Source organism: Arachis duranensis, chromosome 3 (genome assembly GCF_000817695.3).
Source record: "Arachis duranensis cultivar V14167 chromosome 3, aradu.V14167.gnm2.J7QH, whole genome shotgun sequence".
Lineage (NCBI taxonomy): Eukaryota > Viridiplantae > Streptophyta > Magnoliopsida > Fabales > Fabaceae > Arachis > Arachis duranensis.
The window spans coordinates 90,798,782-90,809,406 of record NC_029774.3 but is presented as its reverse complement, the minus strand read 5'-3'; positions in this window follow the sequence as shown (position 1 = coordinate 90,809,406).

The window sequence follows — 10,625 nt, the reverse complement described above, 5'->3', positions numbered from 1 at the left end:
TCTTCGTGGTATAGGCGAGAATTGATGGCGGCATTCAAGAGAATCCGGAAGGTCTAACCTTGTCTGTGGTATTCTGAGTAGGATTCAATGATTGAATGACTGTGACGTGCTTCAAACTCCTAGCAGGCGGGGCGTTAGTGACAGACGTAAAAGAATCGATGGATTCTATTCCGGCTTGACCGAGAACCGACAGCTGAATTCCGCGTGCTGTGACAGAGCATATGCAATCGTTTTCACTGAGAGGATGGGAGGTAGCCATTGACAACGGTGAAACCCTACATAAGCTTGCCATGGAAAGGAGTAAGAAGGATTGGATGAAGACAGTAGGAAAGCAGAGAGACGGAAGGGAAGGCATCTTCATGCGCTTATCTGAAGTTCCTACCAATGAATTACATAAGTATCTCTATCTTTATCTTATTGTTTATTTTCGTTCATCACGATATCCATTTGAGTTTGCCTGACTAAGATTTACAAGATGACCATAGCTTGCTTCATACTAACAATCTCCGTGGGATCGACCCTTACTCGCGTAAGGTTTATTACTTGGACGACCCAGTGCACTTGCTGGTTAGTTGTGCGAAGTTGTGTAATGCCATGGTATTGAACACCAAGTTTTTGGGGTTCATGATCGGGGATTATGAGAGTTGTGAAAAGTATTGTTCACAATTTCGCGCACCACCCATCTGGAGTATTTGCATACAGAAGGATGCCATTTGGTCTGTGCAATGCACCTGCAACCTTTTAAAGATGCATGCTCTTTATTTTCTCTGATATGGTGGAAAAATTTTTGGAAGTTTTCATGGATGACTTTTCAGTGTTTGGAGACTCATTCAGCTCCTGTCTTGACCATCTAGCACTTGTTCTTAAGAGATGCCAAGAGACTAATCTGGTCTTAAACTGGGAGAAATGTCACCTTATGGTGACTGAAGGAATTGTCCTTTGGCACGAAATTTTGAACAAGGGAATAGAGGTGGATCAAGCTAAGGTGGAGGTAACTGAAAAATTACCACCACCTGCCAATGTTAAGGCAATCAGAAGCTTTCTGGGGCATGCAGGATTCTATATGAGGTTTATAAAAGATTTTTCAAAAATCGCCAAACCTTTGAGTAATCTGCTAGCTGCTGACACGCCATTTAGCTTTGATAAAGAGTGTCTGCAGGCATTTGAGACTCTGAAAGCTAAGCTGGTCACAACACCAATCATCTCTGCACCAGACTGGACATTACCATTTGAACTAATGTGTGATGCCAGTGACCATGCCATTGGTGCAGTGTTGGGACAAAGGCATGACAAGCTTCTGCACGTCATTTACTATGCCAGTCGTGTTTTAAATGACACACAGAAGAACTACACAACCACAGAAAAAGAGTTATTTGCAGTGGTTTACGCCATTGACAAGTTCAGATCTTATTTAGTAGGATCAAAAGTGATTGTGTACACTGACCATGCTGCTCTTAAATATCTACTCACAAAGCAGGATTCAAAACCCAGACTCATCATATGGGTGTTGCTTCTGCAGGAGTTTGATATAGAAATAAGAGACAGAAAAGGGACAGAGAACCAAGTAGCAGATCATCTGTCCCGAATAGAACCAGTAGAAGGGGCGTCCCTCCCTCTTACTAAAATCTCTGAAAACTTTCCGGATGAGCACCACTTTGCCATCCAAGAAGTGCCATGGTTTGCAGACATTGCAAACTACAAGGCAGTGAGATTCATACCCAAAGAGTACAGTAGGCAGCAAACAAAGAAATTGATCACGGATGCGAAGTACTATCTTTGGGATGAACCATATCTCTTCAAGAGATGTGCAGACGGAGTAATCCGTAGATGTGTGCCTAAAGAAGAAGCACAGAAGATCCTCTGCCACTGTCATGGATCACAGTATGGAGGACATTTTGGAAGTGAGCGAACAGCTACAAGAGTACTCCAATATGGCTTCTACTGGCCTACTCTCTATAAAGACTCCCGAGTGTTTGTACTTAATTGCAACAGTTGCCAAAGATCTGGCAATCTGCCTCACAGTTATGCCATGCCTCAACAAGGGATCTTGGAGATTGAGTTGTTTGATGTATGGGGTATTGACTTCATGGGACCTTTCCCACCATCATACTCAAACACTTATATTCTGGTGGCAGTGGATTATGTATCCAATTGGGTGGAAGCTATTGCAACACCTATTAATGATACTAAGACAGTGCTGAAATTCCTCCAGAAATACATCTTCAGCAGATTTGGTATCCCTAGAGTACTAATCAGTGATGGGGGCACTCATTTCTGTAATAAACAGCTTTACTCTGCTTTGGTTCGATATGGAGTTAGCCACAGGGTAGCTACTTCATATCATCCACAGACAAATGGGCAAGCTGAAGTCTCTAATAGAGAACTTAAAAGAATCCTGGAACGAACTGTGATTAACGGTAGAAGGGATTGGGCAAGAAGCTTGGATGATGCTCTGTGGGCATACAGAACAGCATTCAAGACACCTATAGGAACTTCTCCATACTAGTTGGTGTATGGAAATGCCTGTCACTTGCCAGTGGAACTGGAACATAAGGCCTATTGGGCAACCAGACCTTGATGCCAAGTTAGCTGGAGAAAAACGATTACTCCAGTTAAATGAGCTAGAGGAATTCAGACTCAATGCTTTCGAAAATGCAAAAATTTACAAAGAGAAGGCAAAGAGATGGCATGATAAGAAACTGTCATCCAGAGTCTTTGAGCCAGGGCAAAAAGTTCTGCTGTTTAATTCTAGGCTCAGATTATTCTCCGGAAAATTGAAGTCCCGGTGGAGAGGTCCATATGTGATTACAAGTGTATCACTATATGGATACGTGGAGCTTCAGGATAATGATTCTAACAAAAAGTTCATTGTTAATAGACAGAGAGTTAAACATTATCTTGAAAACAATTTTGAGCAAGAATGCTCAAAACTGAGACTTGATTAAAGCTCAGTATTAGTCCAGCTAAAGACAACAAAGAAGCGCTTGTTGGGAGGCAACCCAGCCATTTACAAAGCTTATTTGTTAATTAATTGATTTTTACAGGTTTATGTCAATTATCTTCAAAGTAAAATAGCAATTGCTCAAGTTCACAAAAATTACAGAAGGATTTGCAGGATAAAAGAGCAAAAAGAAAGCTCACTGGTGCGAAAAAGCCAGTAAGAGCTATTTTAGGCGTTGAACGCCCAAAAGAAGCATCTACTGGGCGTTCAACGCCAGTAAGGATAGCCATCTGGGCATTAAACGCCAGAAAGAAGCATCTTCTGGGCGTTGAACGCTAGAAAGAAGCACCTTCTGGGCGTTTAACGCCAGATTTATAGCGTCCTGGGCGTTCAGAAAAATGCCCAGTGACAAAGGAGTTCCTGGCGTTCAACGCCAGCTAGAAGCAACAGCTGGGCGTTGAACGCCCAGGAGAAGCTGCAAATGGGCGTTAAACGCCTAAAACATGCAGCGTTTGGGCGTTTAACGCCAGGATTATGGGGAGGAGGTAAATTCGTTTTTAATTCACATTTTTTCAAATTTTTATGTTCCAATTCATGATTTCATGCATAAACATGTTATAAACTCTCATCCTTCAATTCCAAAAATTTTAATCCTAATTTCTAAAATCCCTTTTTCAAAAATATCAAATGTATCATAATTCATAAACACAAATCCTTTTTCAAATTCCATCCAACTTATTTTCAAATCTTTTTCAAAAAAATCAATTATCTTTAATCCCAAATCTTTTTTAAAAAAAATTCACATTTATCTTTTTCAAATATCTTCTATATCTTTTCAATTTTCAATTATATCTTTTTCCTATCATATTTATCTTTTACAAATCATATCTTCTATCCTATATTTCTGCAAAATTTTCGAAAACCCACCCCCTCCCTTTAAATCCACTCTCGGCCTCTCCCCTCTCCTCAACAATTCGAAAACAAGCTCTCCTTCTATCCCTCTCCTTTCTTTGGTTTTGCTTGAGGACAAGCAAACCTCTAAGTTTGGTGTGTTTATCCGTGATCACTAAACCATACCCACTAAGATCATGGCTCTTAAAGGAAAATAACCCACTCCAAGAGGCAAGAAAGAGAGTATACTAAAACTACTTTGGAATCAAGGAAAGTTCTTAACCAAAGAACATTCAGACCATTACTACAAAATAATGGGTCTAAGGTCAGTGATCCCGGAAGTCAAATTCAATCTGAAAGAAGATGAATATCCGGAGATCCAAGAGCAAATTCAAAACAGGAGCTAAGAAATCCTAGCTAATCCTGAGACAAAGGTGGGAAGAAACATGGTTCAAGAATTCTATGCTAATCTGTGGCAAACAGACAGGCAGAGAATATTTGGAACTGCTCTCTATGACTATTGGACCTTGGTCAGAGGAAATATTGTTCACATCCACCCTGATAAAATTAGGGAGATCTTTAAGCTACCTCAGCTGAAAGATGACCCAGACTCCTTTAATAGGAGAATGATGAGAACAAATAAAGGTCTGGACAAGATTCTAGAGGACATATGCCTCCCTGGAGCCAGGTGGACCACCAACACCAAGGGCGTCCCAAATCAACTCAAGAGAGAAGATCTCAAACCAGTCGCCAGAGGCTGGCTGGACTTCATTGGGCGTTCTATACTGCCCACTAGCAACCGCTCTGAGGTCACCGTTAAAAGAGCAGTGATGATCCACTGCATTATGTTAGGAAGAGAAGTGGAAGTTCATCAATTGATTTCGTGTGAACTTTACATAATTGCAAACAAGAACTCCAAAGATGCCAAATTGGTTTATCCTAGCTTAATATCTATGCTATGTAAAGATGCTGGAGTAAAGATGGGAATAACTGAGTATATCTCAGTTGAGCGACCAATCACCAAAACATCAATGGAAAAACAACAAGTGCAGGATGACCCCATCAAGAGGAGAGCACAGGAATTCCTCCCGGAATTTCCTCAATTTGAATACTGGGAGCATCTTGAAGCATCGGTTACCAAGTTGCAAGAAGCTATGGACCAAATAAAGGAAGAACAGAATAATCAAAATAGCATGCTTTGCAAACTGCTTGGGGAACAAGAAGAGCAAAGGCGTGACTTGAAGGAACTGAAGCGTCAGAAATTATCTCTTGAAGGATCAAGCACCCCACAGACTAGAGAAATATCCACTTCCCAAAATAAAGGTTGTTGAGTCCTAATCTTAGCTTTACTCTGTGATAGTTGTCTTATAGATTTACCTTAGAAGTTATATAGGAGTAGTAGTAATTAGTATATCTATTTTGATTTTATTTTCAATTAAGCTATAATTTATTTTTCTCATCATCATCAAACATGAATAAAATAGTAGATATTTAGAATAAAGAGGCAATTTAATTTTGAGTTCTTAATAAGGAAAATTCTAATTATTTATATGTGGTGGCAATACTTTTTATTTTCTGAATGAATGCCTGAACAGTGCATATTTTTTGATATTGAAATTCATGAATGTTAAAAGTATTGGCTCTTGAAAGAATGATGAACAAGAGAAATATTATTGATGATCTGAAAAATCATAAAATTGATTCTTGAAGCAAGAAAAAGCAATGAAAAAATAAGAGGAATCATTGGATAAAGAAAAAGAAAAAGCCTACAACCCTTAAAACCAAAAGGCAAGGATGAAAAGGATCCAAGGCTTTGAGCATTAATGGATAGGAGGGCCCAAGAAAATAAATCCAGACCTGATAAACCCCAATTTTAGGGTTTATCTTGTATCAATTTCAGGGTATTATCGAAGATTCCATACGCTTTTCATATGAAAATACACGGTTTTGTGTTTCTCCCCTAGTTTTTGCCTTATGGATGAAAGCATGCCTATTTTGCACTAAACTAGATACATTTCTATTCTTCTATTGGTGCCATTCGATGTCGTGACCTGTATGTTAAGTGGTTTCAGGATATAGGGCATGGATGACCCGGAGGAGAAAAGGAAAGTGGGTGCAAAAGAGGGGAGCATGAGAAATTGAGGCTTGGAAACTTCAGCAAGGGCGCGTGCGCGTACTTGGCACTCCCGCGTGGATTGCGCAGCCAGAAGTCAAAGTCAGAAGCCAAGCTATGAGCTGGCACGTGTAGCGGCTGAGCCATGACCACCATGGACGCGCACGCGTACGTCGCGTGTCTGCTCGAATTGCAAGATGCCCCAGTGGCGTGCGCGCGTACTTTGCGCGAGCGCGCCGATGTTCGAATATGATTTTTTTAAGGGGTCACGTGACCTGGGCGTGGAGACAGTTGGAGATCCCATTTTGGGGAAGTTCCTTGGCGGGAAAAGCTTAAAAGACCAGGGGTTAAAGGATTAAGGGACTTTTAGCTCATTTTTACATGTTTCTAGATTTTTCTCCTTGTGGTAGTTACACTCTTGGGTAGAGAGAGAGATCTCAAGCTCTCATTAGGGTTCATCTTCTTCAATTTCTAAATTCTCAATCACTCTTTGGTGAGATCAAATTGCAATTCTCAATTTACTTTGTTCCTATTATAGATCTTTTTCTCTAATCTCAATTAGTGTTTGTAATTGATCAATTTTCATAGATCCTATATTCAACTTTGTGGTTTTGGATTCTATCAATTTCTTGAGAAGTTCATTTCTATTGTTGTTCTTTGTTAATTGTTGTTAATTTCTTGCGTTGAAGTGCTTTTAATTCTAATTTCTTCTCATTCTTACTATGTCTCTCATCCTTGCTCATCAAGTGTTTAATAAAATGCCAATACTAGTTATGGAGTAAAAGTTTCTTACTTGGCATAGGGGTTTGGACCATTAGAGAACGTTGAATAGTTTATGTCAATTGTTGATTGGGAATTAGGAATTGCTAATTGACTTGGAGTACACTAAAGCTAGATTTTCCTAGGGTAAAACTAAGACTTGTGACTCAAGTTAGTTATTCTCATTTGACTTTCCTCTATACCTAGGGGTTAACTAAATGAAGCAAAGCCTAATTGTTATCATCATTGAAGAAACTATAATGATAGAATTTCTAATGCCAACCCTAGGCCAAGTCTTCTAATATTGATAGTTTACCACCTATTCTCGCTAAACATCTAAAAGAACTATAACAAAGCTTCCTATCAATAATATGCATTCTCTAGCAATTCCAAGGGAGGACGACTCGGGAGACTAGTACTCTCGGTTATAGATTGTAGGATTGTTTGATGCGAAGTTTTGAATGTCGATTAGACTATACACACGATCATATCCATTATTGAATTCTAAATCGGCATGCTAAATTTTGTTTATCAAAATGGCGCCGTACGAGGCACTTCCGACTAGGCGCGGACGCGTGGATTGCAAGAATTACCCCTCCATACATTTTCCAGAAAGTTGCGCCCACACTACGCTGGCACCATGCGTGAGGCACAGGCCACTCACGCATGCGCGCACATGGCGCGTACACACTCTTTTGGCAACTCGCGGATCGACGTGCTAGCGCATCTTGCGCGCGCGCACCGATTGCCCCTGTGCACTCCTAGTATATTTTCCAGAGAGTTGGGCCACTCTCGCTCCTGCACTGAGCCCCCAGCGCACCGCCTCTGCCGCATGCGCACACTAGGCGCCGACGCGTCAATCCGCTCATGACGCTAGTGACGCGCCCGCGCCCATGCCTCGCACGCACCCCTAGTCCTGCAGTAACCTCTAGGCCATCTTTCCAGAGAGTTGAGCCAATCCCAGGCCGATCTCATGCCTAAGGAATAACATCATTGCTGCGTGCGCGCACCTGCCGCGCGCGCCAACATCCCTGCAGCCAACTTCTGGTACTTCTTCCAGAAAGTTGTGCTACCTCTGAGCCAACCTTGTGCCACCGGCACAAACACATGGGTGCCTACGCGCATTGTGCACGCACGCGTGGATATCCGACATGAATATAACAGAGGAGCACACTTGCTCCCATCATTCTCCTCTTCCCTTCTCTTCTTGCCCCCTTTACCATCCACTACCATTTTTCCTTCCAAACACCTACCTCCCACCATCATCTCTGGTGACCACCCACCTCCGGTGGTCCCTACCTTGCTCCCTCCATTCTCCATCACCCCACTATACAACCTCCTCTCCCATACCCCCTTCTCCATCTCTCTCAAGGTACTATACTATGCCTCCCTCTTGCTCTACTTCTCTCTTTTGCTTCTTAGTTAGTTGATTTTATTCTCTTTTAGGTAGTTCTTTTTTTCTTCTTCTTTTTCTATCCCCCCTCTTTTGAACCCTCACTTCTTTGGGGTATTTTTGCTTAGCTCTTTATGGGTGTTTTTTTCTTCTAACTTCTTTTGCATTGATGGATGAGATATGTTGCATGATTTTCTTACAACCATTGTGCATTCTAGTGATTCATATTAGTTTGTGGAATGTTACATTGCTCTCCCTTCCCCCATTTGCTTACTACAAAAGGGTGCGCGCCAAGTGTTTGAGGAAAAGCATACATGATTTTTTGAGCTCATTGTGGCTCATTGCTTCTTAACTATGTGTTTTTCCCAATACCTTAGTCACTCTTTAGTACACCCTCATATTCTACAATCCACCCACTCACCTTTTCGTAACTTACTTTCCACTCTTGGTATTTATGGGTATATACTTCTCATGCCTTTTACTTGCATGCTTACACTACCCCTATACCACATGCTAGTGATTTCCCTTTCTTATCAAATATTATCTTAGTTACATGTTGCAGCTGTCATGTAATGACGATACCCATACTCTTAGGGCACAATTTCTCACTTGCATGATCCCATTTTATTACACTTCCTTGGGTTTGATATCATCTTTATTCTCTACTATCGCAGGATGGTCATCAAAAAGAACAAAGGGAAAGCCCCGAAGAAGCCAACCACCAATAGAGCACGCCAAGAACCAACAGCCAAGCCCCTCCTAAAGAAGGTTAACGGCCCCGTTGATGCTCTAGAGAAGGACAACCCTCCAAAGGACCCCAACAAGTTCCCTAACTGCTACTGCGAACTTGTTTACTCAAGGATGATTGAGCGGAATTATCACCCAGAGCCCCTTCTAGTCCTACCGGCCCACCTCACTCCGATAATGATGCCACACATTGACCGGAGGCAATGGAGGTTCCTCTTGAGGCAACCAAAGGAGGTCAATTTATCATGGGTGGTGGAGTTCTACTCCAACTACCACTCACCCCTTCTCACTTCAATCTTTGTGCGCCGAAAGCAAGTGCCAGTCACGGGGGAGGCCATCCAAGGAGTACTCAACATTGGGCTATTAGCGGATGGATATGATGCCTATCAGGAAGTCTTGGCAGCATACAACGAACGTGAGTTCGATTGGAGCGCGGTCCTCTGCATAATAGCTATACCCGAAGCATGTTGGATTTGGGGAACCATAAAGTAAAGACCAAAGGGTTTAGATGCACGTTTCCTCACTCAAGAAGCCGCAGCATGGGTCCAAATCCAAGCTCACTATGTGCTACTGAGCACCCATAGGTCATCCATTACCGCCGAGCTAGCCATATTGGTATGGTGCATCCTAACCGAGAAACCGGTTGACATTCCGCATGCCATTCGCCAATCCATGGGGCACATTCATGTTAAGGGAAATTTACCCTTCCCCGCTATGGTGACCGAATTAGTAGCAGCAGCCGGTGTCCACCGAGAGGCTAAGGATAGGAGGACCTCAATCCCGGTCGAGGGTGATGTTATTCCGACCAAGAGGTGCCTCAAGCCGCCAGAAGTCACCAAGGACCTTGGACTGTTCACCCCAACTTGCAACACCACTACTTCATCCGCACCACAAAAATCAGCCACCCAACACCTTGAAGACCTTCACAAGAAATTGGACCGTTATGAGAAGCGTAACCAGCGCCGATATGCTCACGTGAAGAAGCTTCTAAGCATTGTCACCCCGCCTATGGAGGAACCGGATATCTCCACATCTACCGCTACTTCAAGCAGACATAGTGATGACAACAGAGATGAAGGACACTCGGGACTCGGCCACCCATTGCGCATCACCTATAGCACAGAGGACCGTGCTACGTTTTAAGTGTGGGGAGGTCGGCCGACCGATCTCTGTAGGTAACACCCGAATAAATTTTTGAACTCCGTTATAGTTAGGATAGGTTGCATGATTAGGTTTTCTTCAACACCATTTGCATGATAAATTTGCTTGGTTGGAACAATGAACTTTCTCCTAGGAAACTAATACTTTAGGGCAAAATCAAGATTTTGGGGCAACCTTGACATTGCCAATTTTGAATAGTTTGGTGCTAAACTTGCTTGAAGATTGTACTTTGGAACATGAATTCTGAGCTAAGAACACAAGCTAGTAAGCTTTGAGCCTTGTTTTGTGGCTACATCTTATAGTCACTTATTCTCCTTCTTGTCTGCAATTGTTTTCTCTCTATAAGTGTGATCCTTGCTTTGTTTGAGTCTATATGTCCATTATTCCTTGCATTCATGCATTTATATGATTGAGGCCATCATTTCATCTAACTCACTTACCCCAAATAGCCGTACCTTTTATCTCCCTTTGTTAGCCAATTTGAGCCTACGATTAACCCACTTGTTCTTAATTTTAGCACATTACAAGCCTAAAGCGGAAAACAATAAATGTCCTTAATTTGGATCTTTGATTAGCTTAGGCTAGTGTGTGTGAGTATCATTCAAGTGTGGGAACCTTCG